Here is a 9,548-nt window from a genome sequence, read left to right on the forward strand (position 1 = left end):
CTTACTATGTGCCTGACACTGTTCTAAGTACTTTCCATGGATTTCCATGGATTCCATGTATTTATTCTTCACAGATGAGAACACAGATGGAAAATGAGGAAGGTTAAGTAATTTTCTCGCTCAAGGTCACACAGATGGTGGTGGGTTAAAGATGACTGCAGATCCTTTGTCATTCCTCCGCTAAGACGTGGCGCTTATTTCTTCTCCCCCTGAATTTAGCCAAGAGAATATGGCAGAAGTGAAGTCATTCTCCTTTTGGGCCTTCGTCTTAAGAAGGCCTGGAATCTTCCACTTGCGTGCTTCAGGGAGTTCTGAGCTGCTGTGTAAGAAGTCTGGTTGTCTGCCTGCAGAGTTCATGAGGAGAGGAGAGGTCCTGCGGGCCCACAGAGAGCAAGAAGCCTGGCCATCCCTTAGTTAATGGCTGAAAGCAACAGGTTCTCATGGGCTGGGTGTCTGGACACAGTCCGGGGCTAACTGTACTCTGAGAGTACGGAGCAGGAGGAAGGGTGGAGCCAGAAGGTAGGACCCTGGATACTACTCCCAACATCCCAACACCCCGCAAACCCTCATTCGTCTGATTTCTCTAGAACTTTCAAAAATGCATCCTGGGTTCTTTTGGTTTGTTTTGTTTTTCACTTACTGGGTCTTTATTTTGATGTTTCCCAGGTGGTGCTAGTGGTAAAGAACCCACCTGCCAATGCAGGAGACGTAAGAGATACAGGTTCTATCCCTGGGTCGGGAAGATCCCCTGAAGTAGGAAATGGCAACCCACTCCAGTATTCTTGCTGGGAAAATCCCAGGGACAGAGGAGTCTGGTGGGCTACATATAGTCCATAGGGTCGTAAAGAGTCAGACAGGACTGAGCACCGGCTCTAGAGTGCATGGGTTCAGTGGTTGCAGCTTCTCTAATTGTGGTGCAGGGGCTTAGTTGCCCTGAGACATGTGGGATCTTAAAGGTCCTCTGACCAGGGATCGAACCCTTGTCCTCTGCATTGGAAAGTGGATCTTAACCACTGGACCACCAGAGAAGTTCCCTGCATTCTGCTTTAAAAGCCAGTGGACCAGATAATCATCAAAGCCCCTTCTAGCCCTAACATTCCAGGATTCCATGAGAATGATAGGAATAAATGGATGAGTGGATGGTCAAACTGTCATGTTCCATCTCTGGATGAAAGGTGAAGGCTACTCAAGAGAGGAGAGGAATCCTTGATGCACCTGAGTGACTTGGAATCCAGAGGAGTTCTGGAAGTTGGCAAGAGAAAAGGTAGAGACTGAGATGCTAGAGATGCCTGCAGGGGCGAGAAGGGATGGAGAAGGGTGGCTTGCGCGGAGCGGGGGCTGGGAAGGCAAGCCGGGGAGACAAGCCGGGGAGTCTGGCACTCGCCATCAGGAGGCAGGGTGGTATCAGGGATGAGGCGCAGGAACTCTGGGACCAGCAGGCGTGGGTTTGAATCCCAGCTCTGCCCTTTACTAGGTGTTGCCCTGTGACACTGTGTTTCACTGCTCTAAGCCTCCATTTTCTCGTCTGTAGAAATCACCTGTTTCATAGGGCCGGCCTGAGGTAAATGAGATGATGTGGGTAAGGAGCATAACCCAGTGCTTGACGCTCGGGGAGCACATCTTATTCATTGATCGCGCTGCTGGGGCTTAGTCGCGGCACGCGGGAGCTTCCATCCCTGCTGCAGCCCGTGGGATCTTTAGTTGCAGCGTTCAGGATCTCTCAGTTGCAGCATGTGGGATCTCGTTCCTCCACCAGGGATCGAACCCTGGCACCCTGCTTTGGGAGCACAGAGTCTTAGCCACTGGATTACCAGAGAAGTCTCTGTGGCTTCTTTTTAGGAGACCTGGAGTGACTGGCTTTTGCTGAAGCCCTCATAACTTAGCTCACCCCAGGAAATCTAAAAAGGTACCCTTTCCATTCCCTCAGGGAGAGGTACACATGGAATGTGGGTCTGGGGAAGGGAGGTAAAGTAGAATCTGAGGCTGATGGGGTTTAGGGTGTCATGCACAGAGAGAGCGGGGACCAGTACCAGGTTCCCAGACACTTCTGGGCCTGCTGGGAGCTAGGGGGCCAAGAAATGACCTGCAGGAAAGAGAGTGTTAGGCCTGGGACGGGGCCCCACGCAATTGGGGATGTTAGTGAGGTCATGCAAAGGAGCGGGCCACTTGAAAAGGCTAGGGGTGAAGCTAGGAGGCTCGGGTGCTGTCACACCCTAAGAGCCACCATGAGGGTCATCCTCACTCATGAGGATCCTCAATATAAGGCAAATAGAATCTAGGAAGGATACAGCAGCAGGTCCACAGGGACACAGGACAGCGTTTTCAGGTCAGAGACAGTGTTCCCTGGCGGCCAAAAGCTCAGACTCTGCAGCCAGGCAAGTGGGGTTTGAACCCTGATTCTGCCACTAACTAGTTGCATGACTGTGGACAAGCATCTCTGGGCTAAGTGCTGTGGCTGTAGTCACAACTCCTGATTTCGTGGTACTTGTGCTCTAGCTGGGGAGGTGGAGGCTTAGAAACACGCAGGCGGCAGGTGACACATCCATTCACCAGGGCTGTCAGTGCTGTGAACTGGAGGGAAGGGAATGTCAGTGTGTTTTCTACAAAGTCTCCAGGGACCATGAAATGCCAGCTGGGTTTGGAGAGATTAAGGGGAAAGCTTTCAGGGAGAGGAGAACCTGGGGACAGGGACGCCAAGAATCTGTCCCCCCAGAGCAGGAGGTGGGGTCGTGGGATGGGGGTTATGGCTGGAGGGGCACTAGGATGCCAATCGCCTTGAATGGAGATGGAGAAGTTTGAAGCTCCAGGCTCCATCCGCTCCCTCTGAGCTGAGGCAGGTGTGGGGGCACGAAGATGAGTCAGAAGGCCTCACAGGTGCCCCTGCCGAGGCTGTGTCCACACCGCTAGCCCCTGCCAGCTGCCCCAGCCTCCCTGGGTCCCCAGGGTCAGGCCGTGATGGGGTGAGATTTATCATGGGCAGGTGTGCTCCGAGACGGTATATTATCCAGGATTATGAACTGTAACAGGATAATCTCTCTAATGTAATTCAAGCTCTCGACATGGCTTATGGCTCCTTAATGTACCTCAGACTGAAGAATTACAAGAACATTCTCCCCCAAGCTCCCCCATGTCCCCTCCCTCCCTCCTCTGTCAACCCCTAAATGATTTAGTCAATAGCCTGAAGCCAGATCTTGGCATTTAGTCATAATTCAGTGCAGTTCAGTAAACATGATGGGCAAGGAGCTTTCTCTGCCTGCCTTCTTCCACAAAGGCCTCTCTTTCCTCCTCCCCCAAAATCTATCCCCCAGGGACAGGCTGGGATGCAGGACAATGCAGGGAACTCAGCTCCCCAGGACTCACCTCAGCACCCTCTCTGGGCACCAAGGCTTAAGCTGCCAGGCTTAGGGTCAGGAGCGCCAGTCATTCAGCAGGGTGGTCCCTGGACTTGACACCCTCCAGACAGAAGATATCTCCAGAGCTACAGACTAACCGGTCCAGGAATCTTAGGATGCTCTGGTCCTGGGACTCCACCCTGTAAAACTCATGCTCTCGGGGAAACATTCAAATCTTCTGTAAGCTATACCACAAAATGTTGTGCCAAGCTTTATTTTCTATAGTTTTGCCCCTCCTGGGGAAAAAATAAAAAAACGTCCCCCAGAGAGCTGTGGTCACCAAACCAGAAATCAGTCTACTGACAGAGCCCCTTTCGCTGCACAGGTGATGATCTCGTCACTCAGATGGGTCTTTTCTAATAATAGATTGCATTTATTGAGCACTTACTATATCGCTGGGCATTTTCCTAAGTACATCACATGATTCATTCGTATAAGGCTTCCAAAAATCTCTGGGTGGGAACTACCGTTTCCCCATTTTATTGATAAGAAAACAGGCTTAGAGAGGTGAATCTGAGGCCACAGATCTATTTCTTTTATCTTATTCATTTATGTTTGTGCTGAGTCTTCATTGCTGCACACCGGCTTTTCCCTAGTTGTGGCGAGTTGCAGCTACTCTCTAGTTGCAGTGTGAAGGCTTCTCATTGCTGCAGCTTCTCTTGTTAAGGCATTCAGGCTCCAAGGCATGGTTGCTCTGCGGCCTGTGGAATCCTCCCATACCAGGGATAGAATCCGAGTCCCCTGCGTCGGTGGGCAGATTCTTTACCGCTGAACCACCAGGGAAGTCCCACAGATCTACTGAGTGGGGAAGCTGGGATGTGAACCCAGGCAGCCTGGCTCCAGAGCCCGCATTCCCGACCACTGCTCTGCAATGTACAGGGTCATACAGCACTTGAACCCGGGACCCAGTGTGCTCCACGCCCGATCCCAGGCTTTTCTCTATCCACTTAGCATCCTGCTGATGAAGCAATGGGACACAGCAACCACGTCTTTCCTGGCTCTTGGTCCATTTTCACAGTGGCCCTCAAGCCCAGCTTTGCTTTCCAATCCCTGCGGTGATCAGAAATCCAGGCCTCCCCTCAACCAGCCAGTGAGCCAAATGAAGCTATTTGAAAGCCCCCCAGCTCAATGCAGGCAGGCAACCCCTCTTCCTCTGCTGTATTCTTTGTGTCCATCACCCAACTCACCCTTTACTTTAAGCATAAAGCTAGAGGCCCCTCCAGCTGCCAGGATCCAAGGAAGCCAGCAGAAATCTCCTCTGTGGTAGGAAAGGGCTGCATGTTGCAAGGACTTCCTCCCAAAAGCAGCTCAATAAAAACGAGACAGTCTCACGGGCAAGTGTTCTGTCTGTCCGTGCCTTCTGTATGCACCATGATGGTCTTTCCTCAATGTTCTTCTTGACCTTGGCAAATCCCTTGGTCCTTTGGTGACTCACTGTTATCTCTAAAGTGGGCTAATAATAGCAAGAGCTAAATTAAAAGATGTAGGTTAGAAAATTTTTGGAGAAAGCAGTCCATACGTGCAACTACAGCACACACACCACCGTGCACATACCGCTCTGGCTGAGCTGGTCGTTTAGATGTGGATTAATTGTGCCCCCAGCCTCATCCCTGTAACCATACCCCAGTAAAAAGAAAAAAATCCAGGTGAGTGGTATATCTCTGATTTCTGGATCCAGGATACACTAACTCAAGTTATACCAGCCTCTCCGGCTACAGAGCCTTTGGCATTTGTTAATCTTTGCTCTGGGAGAGACTACTGCTTAGTCTGAGGTCCTTAGGAGGGATGCTGCCAGATATAGAGGGAATTTGCAATATACACTGTTCATTGAGTTGGATTGCATATGGTACCTGGTGTGACAGAATGAACCCAGCATAGGAGTGTATGGACACCTAAGTCATGGTCCTGCCCCTAACTTCCTTTTCCCTGAACCTCAGTTTCCTCATCTGTAAAATGGGGTCTGGGAGGAGGTCCCAGGTCCCTTCTAGACTAACATTCTGTTTCAGGATGTACTTCCTTTGCAGGTTTGCCCTGATCCTTTCCCAGGTCTTCAGGTCCTTCCGGCTCCCTCTTTGTGGTCAGTCTGGCCCTATATCTTATCAGAGACCTGTCTTGTTATTCCAGGAAATGCCACAAGGGGGAGCCTTCTTAGGATGTCTGGGGTCAGGAAGGAAGCCTAGGCCAGTAAGTGCAAGGCTATGGTGGGAGTCAGCCAGTCCCAAGGGGCTGCAAGACCCAGATGGAAAAAGAAAGTTGGGAGAACAAGGGAGGAGGCTGTAAGCTACAAAGACCATATTCCAAGCTCCTGAAGGACTGAGACCTTGCTTTGTGTTAATTCTTGTCTCTCTGTCATACACTTGTAAGTGCATATCTCATTTGATCCTCAATGTACTCCATGAGTCATACAGTGTGGGTGAAATTATCTGTTGCCTCTACAGTTGGGAGAACTAAAGCTCAGACAGGCTCCAGGCTCACCCAGGGTCACACAGCCAACCTGGACCAGATCTGTTGATGGCCCAAGTGTCCTGTCCGCTGCCCAGGTCTCCTCTGGGGTCTTGCCCCAGGCTGGACACATGGGAGACCTTCAGGGATGCTTCCTGAATGAATGAGTAGGTGCTCTGGGTGAGGCTGCAACCTCCGTGCATAAGCGTCCTCTGGTAACACCTTGGTTCCGCTTTCTACCCCTTGCTCTTACCTTCCCAAATCACAGCGTTCATCTCTTACCACATCACTTCCATGATCCAGAAGTGCTGGCACTACGGTCATGCCGTCGCCAAAAGCCCTACTCACCTCTGTTTATCTTTCAAGTCTTGCTCGGGTGTGTCACCTCCTCCAGGAAGCCTCCTTTGACATCTGCTCCCACCATGGATAGAGTTGCAATCATTCTCCTGTCGGCCCCCCAAATAAGCTTCCTGATTACAACACACCAATCATTGTTTAAAAGTTATTAGATACTAGTCTGAGCTCCCCCAGAAAGGGGACTGAGTCTAATTCATCTCTGACTCCCAGTGTCTATAAAAGCTCAGCTCAGCCATCAAAGACTCATTTTGGGTACTGCCCCCTTCTCCCTCTACAGTAGTGCCTCTGCCCTGGGGACCCTCTGGTAAAGGCATCTGAAGTGCATTTGGCCTGAACAAATGAATGACTGGTGAGCGCACTCCTCCCCGCTTTTCTCTCCCGACCCCTCAAGTATCAGGAAAGCTGACAATTCCAGATTTCTGAAGATACTTCAGAACCCTCCTCAGCCCACCTTCAACCCCTCTAAACCCCTCCCCTTGGGGCTATTTTATACAGAAGGCATTCCCCATGGCTTGGCTGGAATCCCCCATGGGACTCTCAAAGCTGAGGGGACTTTCATTGGATCCAACTCACTTGTACAGGTGAGAAAAGTAAGGTCCAGAAAGGGAAGGTGACTGGGTTGTTCCTTCATTTACTCATTCATTCAACAAATATTCACCAAGTGCTCACTATGTGTGAAACTCTGGTCTCCGTCTGAGACATTTTTTTTTTAACTAAGTGGACTTTAAAAATATTTATATGTTCATATATGTGTGTATTCAGCTGCATGGAATCCTAGTTTGGCATATGGGATCTTGTGGTACATGGGCCATAGCATGTAGGATCTTAGCTCCATGACCAGGAATCGAACCCACCAACCAGGAATTGAACCCACATACCTTGCATTGGAAGGCAGATTCTTAAACACTGAACCATCAGGGAAGTCCTGAGCCAAGACTTAAAAAAAAGTCTCTGACTTCATAGCATCTACAATGGAAGAGACAGACAAACAAATTAGCAGGTAAGCATGTAGCCTATATTAGATGGTGATAAAAGCCACTGAGATATGCAAAGCAAGGGAAGGGAGATGGAGAGCCTGGGGGTATTGGTTGGTGGAGGGTAGAAAAGAACCTTAGCAAAATGAGTGAGAAAGCACTGTAGGGATCTGGGAAAAGATTGTTCCAGGCAAAGGCAATAGTAAGTGCAAAGGTCCTGAGGCAGAAACATGCTGTCCTGCCTGTACAACAGTGACTGGAGTAGATAGAGTGAGGGGGAGAGGAGTGGGAAGGAAGGGCAGAGCACTGATCAGATCCTCTAGGGTCTTTGAAGGACCCTTTTCTCTGAGTGAGATGTGCACCCACTCGATTTTTGAGCAGAAGAGGGACAGGCTCTGACTTTGATTTTAAAAAGATAACCCTGGCTGCTCTGCTGAGAACAGACTGAGGGGACAAGGGATGCAGGGGGACAAGAGGGGCTGCGATATTCCCCGGCAGGAGAAGCTGGTGGGTTGGACCGGGGCCGGGGTGGGGAAAGTGGTGAAGGGTAGCAAGCAGATTCTGGACATATTTTGAAGGTAATGTAAACAAGATTCGCTAAAGCATTCGGATGCATGACAGAAAAAGAGAGGGGTTGAGAATAATTCTAAGATTTTCTTCCCGAGCAACTGGAAGGATGAAGTTGCCCTGTTCGGAGATGGAAAAGACAAAAAGGAGCAGGTCTGGGGGAAAGATCAGAATTTCAAAGTTGAACACGTTGAGTTTGAGATGCCCATTAAACGTTCAGGTGGAGATAGGAAACAGGATTGACAAGCCGGCAGGTCAGGAGAGAGATTACGGGAGAGCTAAGAGAACAAAAACAAAATCTCAAGCCTCCCGACTTGCCACAGTACAGAAAGGACTCTTCCCGTGGGTTGGAGAAGTTAAATACCTGCGCTCAAAACCTAGGGCGCAGGGAAAGGAAATACGGTAACCCTGCGCGCACGCCCCCACCCCTCAGTAGTGCCAACTATCAAGCAAGAGCAGGTCCGGGAGAGGGGGTGGCTATCCTGGGGCTCTTAGGCGAGACCAGAGGGGGCCAGGGCTCCGCACACACACACATCAGGGGCGGAGCGGGGGCCGCTCGGACTCGGGGGCGGATCTTCACTGAGGTCTGGGTTTCTTCTCCCGGCAACGGTCTTGACTCGTTTCCTTGAGTCACCGTCAGATATTTATTTAACCTCGTGGTTCAGCCTCCCTGGGGCCAGCAGGAGGGATGGAGGCAGGGCGGGGGAGGCTGGCGGAGATGGGGAGCGAAAGGGGAAACATTTTCTTCCCTCCGACAGGCCGCGGCTGCCTCGCTCCTACGTGGGGTCCCACCTCGGGGCCCTCAGACCTCCGGGGGTCAGCCAGCTTCTAGGAGTTAAGGGAAATAAGGAATCACGCTGGTCCACCCCCATCCCCACCCCCATCGGTTTAAGACCAGAGGAAACCTGGGGAGGAGTAACTAGTCTAACGGCCTACACTGAATCCGAGGCGGTGCCAGGCTGCCAGTCTCTGGGGTCCCCCATTCCTTGTCCATCCAATGAGCGCCCGAGGCCCAGCGGTGCCAGGGGAGCCCACAGACCTCTGAGTTCTGACCAGCCTCCTGTCTGGCCTAGACACTTCACCTCCGCGCGCCTCCGCTCCTCGGTCTGTAAAAGGGAGTCCTTACTCTTAACCCGCCTTCTTTGACTTGCTGAGGGACAAATAATGTTTTAAAAATACCAGCTGCCAGTTGCCGAGCGAGGCTGGCACCGTCCTGGGCGCCTCGACAGGGCCTACTGTTCAGCCTCGCACACCCCGCCGCGGTCTAGCCAGTGAGGATGGGGGGCTGGAGAGAGGGGCGCGGGGAGGTCAGAACCCAGCTCTCGGGTCAGAAAGGAACCCCCCCTTACCTCCCCCGCAAAACCACGTCCCCCGCCCCGCCCTCCCCCCACCCCGGCCTTAACCCAGGGGTCGGTGCTGGGAGCGCTGGGGGCGGGGAAGCTGGAGGCCCAGGGGGAGCGGAAGTCACCGCTCGGAGGCCCCACTTCCCCTCCCCCCGGCCGGCCCCGGGGCAGGTGAAGAGGGGACCGGGCTCCGCTCCAGGTGGCGGGCCAGCGACGGGGGTGGGGAAAGGCAACAATAGCACTTTTATTTGGGACTGTTTGGTTCTGAGCGGGTGGGCGGAGGAGGAGGCCGACGGGGCTGCGGGGGAGAGGGGTGGTGAGCGGCATCTGGCGACACACCTGCTCCTGCTTAACCCTGTGCGTGCCGGGGCCGGGCGCTCGGCCGGGGAAGGCGGGCGGACGGCGGGGCGACGAGCCCCCGGCAGGGAGTGCGCGGCTGCCGGGAGGGCCAGCCCCCGGGCTCAGGGCACGCA

General features: G+C 52.5%; 1 long non-coding RNA gene across 1 annotated transcript; it reads right to left on the bottom strand.

The window, feature by feature from the left end:
* Window positions 1-3,742: 3,742 nt before the first annotated feature.
* Window positions 3,743-8,533, bottom strand: LOC113882089. The gene is made up of 3 exons (XR_003508281.1): window positions 7,070-8,533; window positions 6,183-6,280; window positions 3,743-4,845 (listed from the first exon to the last, which is right to left on the bottom strand). It is a non-coding gene; the product is annotated as an uncharacterized LOC113882089 (long non-coding RNA).
* Between the last annotated feature and the right edge of the window lie 1,015 nt (window positions 8,534-9,548).

The sequence above is a fragment of the Bos indicus x Bos taurus genome, chromosome 23 (genome assembly GCF_003369695.1).
Source record: "Bos indicus x Bos taurus breed Angus x Brahman F1 hybrid chromosome 23, Bos_hybrid_MaternalHap_v2.0, whole genome shotgun sequence".
In the NCBI taxonomy this organism is placed as follows: Eukaryota; Metazoa; Chordata; class Mammalia; order Artiodactyla; family Bovidae; genus Bos; species Bos indicus x Bos taurus.